The sequence below is a fragment of the Piliocolobus tephrosceles genome, chromosome 20 (assembly GCF_002776525.5).
Source record: "Piliocolobus tephrosceles isolate RC106 chromosome 20, ASM277652v3, whole genome shotgun sequence".
Taxonomy (NCBI): Eukaryota; Metazoa; Chordata; class Mammalia; order Primates; family Cercopithecidae; genus Piliocolobus; species Piliocolobus tephrosceles.
The window spans coordinates 38,359,074-38,368,826 of NC_045453.1; the positions used below are offsets into that span (position 1 = coordinate 38,359,074).

General features: G+C 43.5%; 1 non-coding gene across 1 annotated transcript in view; it reads left to right on the plus strand.

The window, feature by feature from the left end:
• Positions 1–9,177: 9,177 nt before the first annotated feature.
• The window catches only part of LOC111527242, a 4,740-nt gene continuing 4,164 nt past the window's right edge, over positions 9,178–9,753 (plus strand). Inside the window, exon 1 of the transcript XR_003307089.1 lies at positions 9,178–9,257. This is a non-coding gene — a transcript (uncharacterized LOC111527242). The remainder of the gene's footprint in view (positions 9,258–9,753) is intronic.

The following is a 9,753-nucleotide window of genomic DNA, read 5'->3' on the forward strand; positions in this document are numbered from 1 at the left end:
ATCTTGGCTCACTGCAAGCTCCGCCTCCCGGGTTCACGCCATTCTCCTGCCTCAGCCTCCCGAGTAGCTGGGACTACAGGCGCCCGCCGCTACGCCCGGCTAATTTTTTTGTCTTTTTAGTAGAGATGGTGTTTCACTGTGTTAGCCAGGATAGTCTCGATCTCCTGACCTCGTGATCCGCCCACCTCGGCCTCCCAAAGTGCTGGGCTTGAGCCACCACGCCCGGCCTCTTTTCTTTTTTTTTTTAAGAGACAAGGTCTTGCTCCGTTTGTCACCCAGGCTGGGGTGTGGTGGTACAATCATAGTTCACTACAGCCTTGAACTCCTGGGCTCAATCAATCCTCCTGCCTCGGCCTCCCGAGTAGCTATGACTACAGGCATGCACTACCATGCCTGGCTAATGTTTAAATTTTTTGTAGAGACGCGACCTTGCTATATTGCCAAGGGTAGTCTTGAACTCCTAGCCTCAAGCAGTCCTCCTGCCTCAGCCTCTCAGTGTTGGGATTATAGGCTTGAGCCACTGTGCCCAGCCAGCCTGTCTCAGTTAATTCTGGAAGCCTGGAGGTCCAAGATCAAAGTGCCAGCAGATTCATTTGTCTTCTCTGGGCTACACTCTGCTTCCAATGTGGTGCCTTGAATGCTGCACCCTCTGGAGGACTGAAATGCAGTGTCCTTGCGTGGCAGAAGCTGGAAGGACAAAAAGGACCAAACTCCTTCCGTAAGTCATTTTATAATGGCATAAATCCATTTATGAAGGCAGAGCCCTTATGCCCTAACCACCTCACCAAAGTCCCCACCTCCCAACACTGTTGAATTGGGGTTTAAGTTTCTACCACGTTGATTTTTGGGGACACATTCAGACACAGCATTTACCTATATCGAGATCTTTATTTCTTAACATGGGTTCAAGTTACTGTCTTGTGATTGTTACCATATATAGGATTCTTGGTTGGCGATGTTGTTCTTTTAGTACTTTGAATATACTGGCCCACTGCCTTCTGGCCTCCAAAGTTTGTAATAAGAAATCTGGTGAAAATCTTATTGAGGATCCCAGGTATGTGATGACTTACTTTATCTTTTGCTGCTTTCTTTTTGAATTTTTTAGAGACAGGGTCTCGCTGTGTCAAGCAGGATGAACCGCAGTGGCACAATCATAGCTCACTGCAATCTCAAACTCCTGGTCTGAAGCAATCCACCCCAGCCTCCCAAGTAGCTAGTACTAGAGGCACATACTTCCAAGCCTGGCTAATTTTTAAACTTTTTGGGGCCAGGTGTGGTGGCTCACGCCTGTAATCCCAGCACTTTTGGAGGCCGAGGCAGGCAGTTCATGGGGTCAGGAGTTCAAGACCAGCCTGACCAACATGATGAAACCCCATCTCTACTAAAAATACAAAAATTAGCCGGGTGTGGTGGCGCATGCCTGTAATCCTAGCTACTCAGAAGGCTGAGGGAGGAGAATTGCTTGAACCCGGGAGGCAGATGTTGCAGTGAGCCAAGATTGCTCCATTGCACGCCAGCATGGATGACAGAGCGAGATTCCATCTAAAAAATAAAAAAAACCAGAAAAAGCTTTTTGTAGAGTTAAGTCTCGGTCTGTCACCCAGGCTGGAGTGCAGTGGTGCAATCTCGGCTCATTGCAACCTCCACCTCCAGGGTTCACGTCATTCTCCTGCCTCAGCCTCCCAAGTAGCTGGGATTACAGGCACCTGCCACCATGCCCAGCTAATTTTTTTTTTTTTTGGTATTTTTAGTAGAGACGGAGGTTCACCCGTTAGCCAGGATGGTCTTGATCTCCTGACCTCGTGATCCGCTCACCTTGGCCTCCCAAAGTGCTGGGATTACAGGCGTGAGCCACTGCGCCAGGCTGAATTAAACTTTTTGTAGAGGCAGAGTCTCCCTGTGTTACCTAGGCTGGTCTCAACCTCTTGGCCTCAAGTGATCGTCCCAACTTGGCCTCCCAAAATGCTGAGATTACGGGTGTGAGCCACCCTGCCCAGCCCTCTCTTGCTACTTTCAAGATTCTTTGTCTTTTGAAAGTTTGATTATAATGTGTCTCATTGCGAGTCTCTTTGAGTTCATCTTGTAGTTTGTTGAGCTTCTTTGATGTTTATATTTATGTATTTTATCAAATTCAAGTAGTTTTCAGTTATTATTTCTTCAAAGATTCTCTCTGCCCCTTTGTCTTTCTTTTCTTGTTTTGCTTGATGGTGCCCATTAGGTCTCTCAGGCTCCATCCTTTTCTTCGGTCTTTTTTTCTTTTTGTTCTTCAGACTTAGTCATTTCTGTTGTCCTGTCTTCACGTTTGCTTATTCTTCTGCCTGCTCCAATCTGTCTTTGAATCTCTCAAGTGAATTTTTCATTTTGGTTTTTACAGTTCTCAGCTCCAGAGTATCTTTTTGGTCTTTTTAGGTTTTCTATTTCTCTATTACTTCCATTTTGTTCATACATTGTTTCCTTAATCTTCTCCCCATCTTCCTGTAGTTCTTAGAGCATCTTTAAAACTCCTGTTGTAAAGTCTTTGTGTAGTAGATCTTCCATCAAGTCTTTTTCAGGGACCATTTCTTATTTTTCTTTTTCCTTTCAATGGACCATACTTTTATGTTTCTTTGTATGCCTTGTGATTTGATTGTTTTTGTTGAAAACCAGACATTTGAATCTAATAATGTTATAACTCTGTAAATCAGATTCTCCCTCTTCCCCCAGGGTTTGCTGCTTTTGTTACTGTTTTTGTTTTTTTGATTGTTGTAAGTTGTCGCTGTGCTTAGAATCAACCTGAGGTATAACTTTTCTCAAATCTTTTTTTTTTTTTTTTTTAGACGGAGTTTCACTCTGTCGCCCAGGCTGGAGTGCAGTGGTACGATCTTGACTCACTGCAACCTCCGCCTCCCAGATTCACGCCATTCTCCTGCCTCAGCCTCCCGAATAGCTGGGACTACAGGCACCCGCCACTACGCCCGGCTAATTTTTTTGTATTTTTAGTAGAGATGGTGTTTCATCATGTTGGCCAGGATGGTCTCGATCTCCTGACCTCGTGATCCACCCGCCTCAGCCTCCCAAAGTGCTGGGATTACAGGTGTGAGCCACCGCGCCCGGCCTCAAATCTTTATTGAACCCATGCCTTTCCTTGGACATGCATGGTCACTTTCTAATTTTTACCGTATACACAGTTGCTTTTCACTATCCTAGTCTTTAATGTCTGGCTCCTAGAAGGGGGAGAAAAGAAAAACGAATGGAGGTGGGAAAACGGTGCTAGTCTTTATTTCTATTTATTTATTTATTTACTTTTTTTTTCTTTTTGTTTTGAGGCGGGGTCTGGCTCTGTCTGTCGCCCAGGCTGGAGTGCAGCGGCTGATCTCCGCTCACTGCATGCTCCACCTCCCGGGTTCACGCCATTCTCCTGCCTCGGCCTCCCGAGTAGCTGGGACTACAGGCGCCTGCCACCTCGCCCGGCTAATTTTTTGTATTTTTTTTTTTAGTAGAGACAGGGTTTCATCATCATCTCGATCTCCTGACCTCATGATCCGTCCGTCTCGGCCTCCCAAAGTGCTGGGATTACAGGCGTAAGCCACCGCGCAGGGCCGGTGCTAGCCCTGTAAATCCCCTGGAATTCACTTCAGTGGAATGTGGGAGGGTCTTGCAGCCTTTAAGAAGGTGTGACAAAAATGTCTGCCAGCCTCATCATTTGCGCCTCTGTGATCAAAAACAGCAATCAGCAGTGAGGAGCAGGGTGCTTTTTGCACACTCTGCACCAGCAATCCGTGTACATGCTACTCCAAGAACATGCACTGTGGCCTGCCACAAAGCTAGGAACAGGGGATGGTTAGCTGTTGCTGTGCTAAGAGGCAAAATGGACAGCAAATTGCAGTGGATGCTTGTCAAAGCTCCAACCTCAAGTCTTCAGTAGACTCCAGAGTTCCAAAATACTGATGTCAGACAGAGTCTGCCCGTGCAGTTGTTGTGGAGGTAGGGAGACAAATTCCTGATGTTTCCTACTGTACCATTTTACCTGAATCCAGGAGTTATTGACATTATTTAAAACACATAAATTGTATATTCCTGGTACATATGTTCTGAGGACAAAAGAATTGCAAAGAGTTCTTAACCTGTTTTTACTAATCATGTTATTAGTAATAATTTTGTTACTGTTATTTTGAAACAGTTTTCATATTGAAGAATAGAGCAAAAGGGTAATTGAAATTACCAACAGTTTTCAGAATAAGAGAAAAGGGGCTGGGCACAGCAGCTCACACTTGTCATCCCAGCACTTGGGGAGGCCGAGCGGGTAGATCGCCTGAGGTCAGGAGTTTGAGACCAGCCTGGCCAACATGGTGAAACCCCATCTCTACTAAAAATACAAAAATTAGGCTGGGCGCGGTGGCTCAAGCCTGTAATCCCAGCACTTTGGGAGGCCAAGACGGGCGGATCACGAGGTCAGGAGATCAAGACCATCCTGGCTAACACGGTGAAACGCCGTCTCTACTAAAAAAAATACAAAAAACTAGCTGGGCGTGGTGGCGGGCGCCTGTAGTCCCAGCTACTCCGGAGGCTGAGGCAGGAGAATGGCGTAAACCTGGGAGGCAGAGCTTGCAGTGAGCTGAGATCCGGCCACTGCACTCCAGCCTGGGCGACAGAGCGAGACTCCGTCTCAAAAAAAAGAAAAACAAAAACAAAAAAAAACAAAAATTAGCCAGACGTGGTGGCAGGTGCCTGTAATCCCAGCTACTCAGGAGGTTGAGGCAGGAGAATCACTTGAACCCAGGAGAAGGAGGTTGCAGTGAGCTGAGATGGTGGCATTGCACTCTAGCCTGGGCAGTAAGAGCAAAGCTCCATCTAAAAAAAAAAAAAAAAAAAAAAAAAGAAAAGAGATTCAAAGTTGAAAACTTAAGGGAAAATCCTATATTCCTAAATTTGAGTTTGAAACATAAGCAGGAACTCATGAATCATCCCTTCTTTAAAAAACAAAAAGTAGGGGTCAGGTGCAGTGGCTCATGCCTGTAATCCCAGCACTTTGGGAGGCCGAGGTGGGCAGATCACCTGAGGTCGGGAGTTTGAGACCAGCCTGACCAACATGGAGAAACCCCATCTCTACTAAAAATACAAAATTAGCCAGGCGTGGTGGCACATGCCTGTAATCCCAGCTACTTGGGAGGCTGAGGCAGGAGAATCACTTGAACCCGGGAGGTAGAGGTTGCTGTGAGCCAAGATTGCGCCATTGCACTCCAACCTGGGCAGCAAGAGCGAAACTCTGTCTCAAAACAAAAAAAAAAAGTAATGATTAGTTCTGTCCACTGAAAAGGCCTAGAAACAATGACCAAGCCAGTTAGCCATGAGTGTCCAGATTCTATACCTAAATGCCACTTCCCACTAAAGTAAACCAGGACTCCTGGCACAAAAATAAGTTGATTCCAGGTTCTGAATAAAAAATGTACAAACTGAGCATGAAACATCTTGTCTTCCCAGAAAGGAAGGAAGGTGTCAAGGACTAAGCGGGGACTGCTGGAAGGATGTTGGGGGCCAATTTGAAGGAGCTCTTGCTAACCAAAAAATGGACAATTTTAGCATCAACGTGAATAATAACTGTGGTGAATTGGATTACATCAATTATGTTAGAAGCATGAATGCATAATGACACCAAAGAACAATAATTTTTTTTTTTTTTTTTTGAGGTAGTATCTGGGTCTGTTGCCCAGGCTGGTGTACAATAGTACAATCTTGGCTCATTTGTTATTTAGAACATGGAATCAACTATTTTAGTGCAAGGAGTCCTGGTTTACTTTAGGAACCTCCACCTCCCAGGCTCAAGTCATCCTCCCACCTCAGCTCGCACTTCAGCTTCCAGAGTAGCTGTGACTACAGGTGCTCACAACCACATCCAGCTAATTTTTGTATTTTTTGTAGAGATGGGATTTCACTATGTTGCCCAGGCTCATGTTGAACTCCTAAGCTCAAGCAATCCTCTTGCCTCTCCCTCCCAAAGTGCTGGGAATACAGGCATGAGCCACCATGCCTGGCCAATAAAATTTTTAAAAAATAAAACATTTTTGAGGTTTCCTTGGAGAATGTGAGGGATCCAACTCATGTGAAAGGTGGCAAGTTAGAGAATGGAATCAAAGCATTCATTGCCTTTACTATACAAACTCTATCTTAACGTGGCCCAATAGTTTACAAAGGAAATTTCTTTTTATAGAAGAATTCCAGCTAACAAATGTAGTAGGAATATAAGAATTAGATTAATGCTTGTAACCCTTTATTTACTAAAACCTTTCAGTGGATAATGGAGATCTTTATAATGCGTAAGTATGGATGACACTTGGGCCTACTGATTAACCTCAATATCCAAAAAGAGACAGCTAGGCACTTTATGTTTTATGGGGTCTTGTAATAGAAAGTACATAACACCATTTGCCACAGAGTCACCTTATCTGATATAGACCTAACTTCCATTTTATAGGAAACGCAGGGACAAAGGAACATGTTAAATGACCCCAAAGAAATCCACAACAAAATCTTGATTGTGAAAACTTGTACTGACCCTGTGCAGTGACTCATGCCTATAATCCCAACACTTTGGGAGGCCAAGGCAGGAATATTGCTTGAGACCAGGTGTTCAAGGCTGCAGTGACAAACTACTCACCCAATTTTTTCAACAAATAAAATGCCAAGAGGAAGGAAAAAATAAAGAGGAAGTGAAACCTATAGATTAAAAAAGACTTACAAGACATTAAAAAAAAAAAAGTGATGTGTGGCTTTGTTGGATTCTGATTTTAACGTGGAAACCTTAAAAAAATTCATGAGACAAGTGGGAAATTTGGGTACTAACTAGATAGTTCATGATATTAAAAATTATTAAATAAGGCTGGGCACGGTGGCTCATGCCTGTAATCCCAGCACTTTGGGAGGCTGCAGGTGGATCATTTGAGGTCAGGATTTGAGACCAGCCTGGCCAACATGGTAAAACCCTGTCTCTACTAAAAATATGAAAAAATTAGCTGGGCATGGTGGCGCACTCCTGTAATCCCAGCTACTAGGGAGGCTGAGGCAGGAGAATTGCTTGAACCTGGAAAGCGGAGGTTCCAGTGAGCCAAGATCACACCACTGCACTCTAGCCTGGGTGACAGAGTGAAACTCTGTCTCAAAAGTAAATAAATAAATAAATGCCAGTACTCTCTCATTTTAATAATTTTTATTTATTTATTTGAGATGGAGTCTCATTCTGTCACCCAGGCTGGAGTGCACTGGTGTGATCTCGCTCATTGCAACCTCAGCCTCCTGAGTAGCTGGGATTACAGGCACGCACCACCACACCCAGCTAAATTTTGTGTTTTTAGTAGAGGCAGGGTTTCACCATGTTGACCAGGCTGGCCTTCAATTCCTGACTTCGGGTGATCCACCTGCCTCAGCCTCCCCAAATGCTGGGATTACAGTCATGAGCTGCCATGTACAGTCAGTTTTGGGATTTTAAAAAATTATCTGGTTTTATAGAAGTAGACAGTAGAATATTTACAGATAAGGTGAAATGATATCTAAGATTTGCTTCAGAATAACCCACAAGTGGGTGAGGGGAACAAACTTGGCCATGTGTTGATGTCAGTTGATGGGGACATGGAATAGTCTTTTTACTTTTGAACATGTTTGAGATTTTCCAAAATAAAAGTGTATTTAGTGAAGCCAATGCGGCCAGGCGTGATGGCTCATGCCTGTAATCCCAGCACTTTGGGAAGCGGGGGCAGGCCGATCATTTAAGGTCAGGAGTTCGAAACCAGCCTGGCCACCATGGTGAAACCCCGTCTCTACTAAAAATTTAAAAATTAACCGGGCATGGTGGTGAGCACCTGTAATCCCAGCAACCCAGGAGACTGAGGCAGGAGAATTGCTTGAGCCTGGGAGGCAGAGGTTGCAGTGCGTGGAGATCACACCACTGCACTCTGGCCTGGGCAACAGAGCAAGACTCCGTCTCAAAAAAAAAAAAAAAAAAGCAAATTCGAAGGGCTTGGGGGATTTTTCTGGAGTGATAGTTCTCATATTTATTTATTTTTTATTTTTTTATTTTTATTTATTTATTTTTTTTGAGATGGAGTCTTGCTCTGTCACCTGGGCTGGAGTGCAGTGGCCAGATCTCAGCTCACTGCAAGCTCCGCCTCCCGATTTATGCCATTCTCCTGCCTCAGCCTTCCGAGTAGCTGGGACTATAGGCGCCCGCCACCTCGCCCGGCTAGTTTTTTTTTTTTTTTTGTATTTTTTAGTGGAGACAGGGTTTCACCGTGTTAGCCAGGATGGTCTCGATCTCCTGACCTCATGATCATTCGCCCGTCTCGGCCTCCCAAAGTGCTGGGATTACAGGCTTGAGCCACCGCGCCCGGCTATTTCTCATATTTAGTTAAAATACTTTGAGTGCTTTGGTAAAGTTCTGGAGGGATGGTAGGACATGATAAAATTATCTGGAAAAGTAGAAGGCATGGTTGTTGCTGGCATTGACTCTCCTGGCGACGGTAGCAGTTCATCGCTAGTACTCGTGAGAATAACCTTCAGTCTGAATTCTCCTAGAAGAGGAAAAGTGCCCCCTTACTTCCTGTGGCAGCACTTAGTGCTGTAGCAGGTCTGTAACCTGTACCTGGGAACACCTTTCCAGTTGCAGAGGTGGATATCAGAAGGCTGCCACTCCTGAATCCTGTCACGTGAGGTGGCATCTGCTCCTCCATGGTGTACTTCTAAGTATTCCTGGGAAATCATCTGAATTTTGAATGGGATTGGAAGAATTGCTTCCAAAAACAAATACTGCAGACTTTCTTGTGTCCCATTCTCAGATATTGATATTTTATGGGAGGGATCTATAAGAGGCAGGTTGGAGCAGATCTAAAGCATTCCTTGTGGATAGATATTTCACCTGCTTAATTTTTCAAGATTTCAGAGGGGAAGGAGACAACATCGTTGTCTTCCTTCATCGCCTTGCTCTCAGCACTGACATTTATTTACTAGCAGAGATTTTGCGATTCTTCTTCCTCCCTGTCAAAACTGGACACTTGAAACTATTAGAATACCACAGTAGTAGTACTAGGCCTAAGTACACAGAGAGGAAACACAAAGTCCTTACTGTCTGTGTATTTGTATAATGCCGATTTATTTTTTGGTCACTGCATATTAAAAACTAATGTAGATAAAATATCTCACGTTTTTTCTTTCAGGTCCGATGTCTAAAAGACTATGGAGAATTTGAAGTTGATGATGGCACTTCAGTCCTTTTAAAAAAAAATAGCCAGGTATTTCTTATCTTCAGATACTTTAAATCTTATGAGTGCTGAATGGTAGAAAAGTTGGAATAGCAAAATAAATATCAATTTGTGATGATCGTTTATATCTTAGGCATTATCTTTAGTATAATACACCCTGTTCTGTACTTTTTCTGAATATTAAGACTGGAAGCAAATGTTGCATATATTAAGAAACGATTAATTCATTTAGTAAGATATTGCTTATATTTAAAGTTCCTAAGCAGTTTTTTTACCTTACACTTTGCCTTATAAATCCTAGTTCTTTAGCAAGACAATAGTGATACAGATTTTTCTATTTTCAAAAAAAGAATTTTCAAGTATTTGCTATGTAAACATAACAATTTAATAGAGGAAGATTAAAATTGTAAAGTTGTAGCTTAAGCTAAATTTGTCCTTATAAGGAATCTCTCCTCTCTCTATATATATCTATCTGTCTGTCTATCTATCTATCTATCTATCTATCTATCTATCTATCTATCTATCT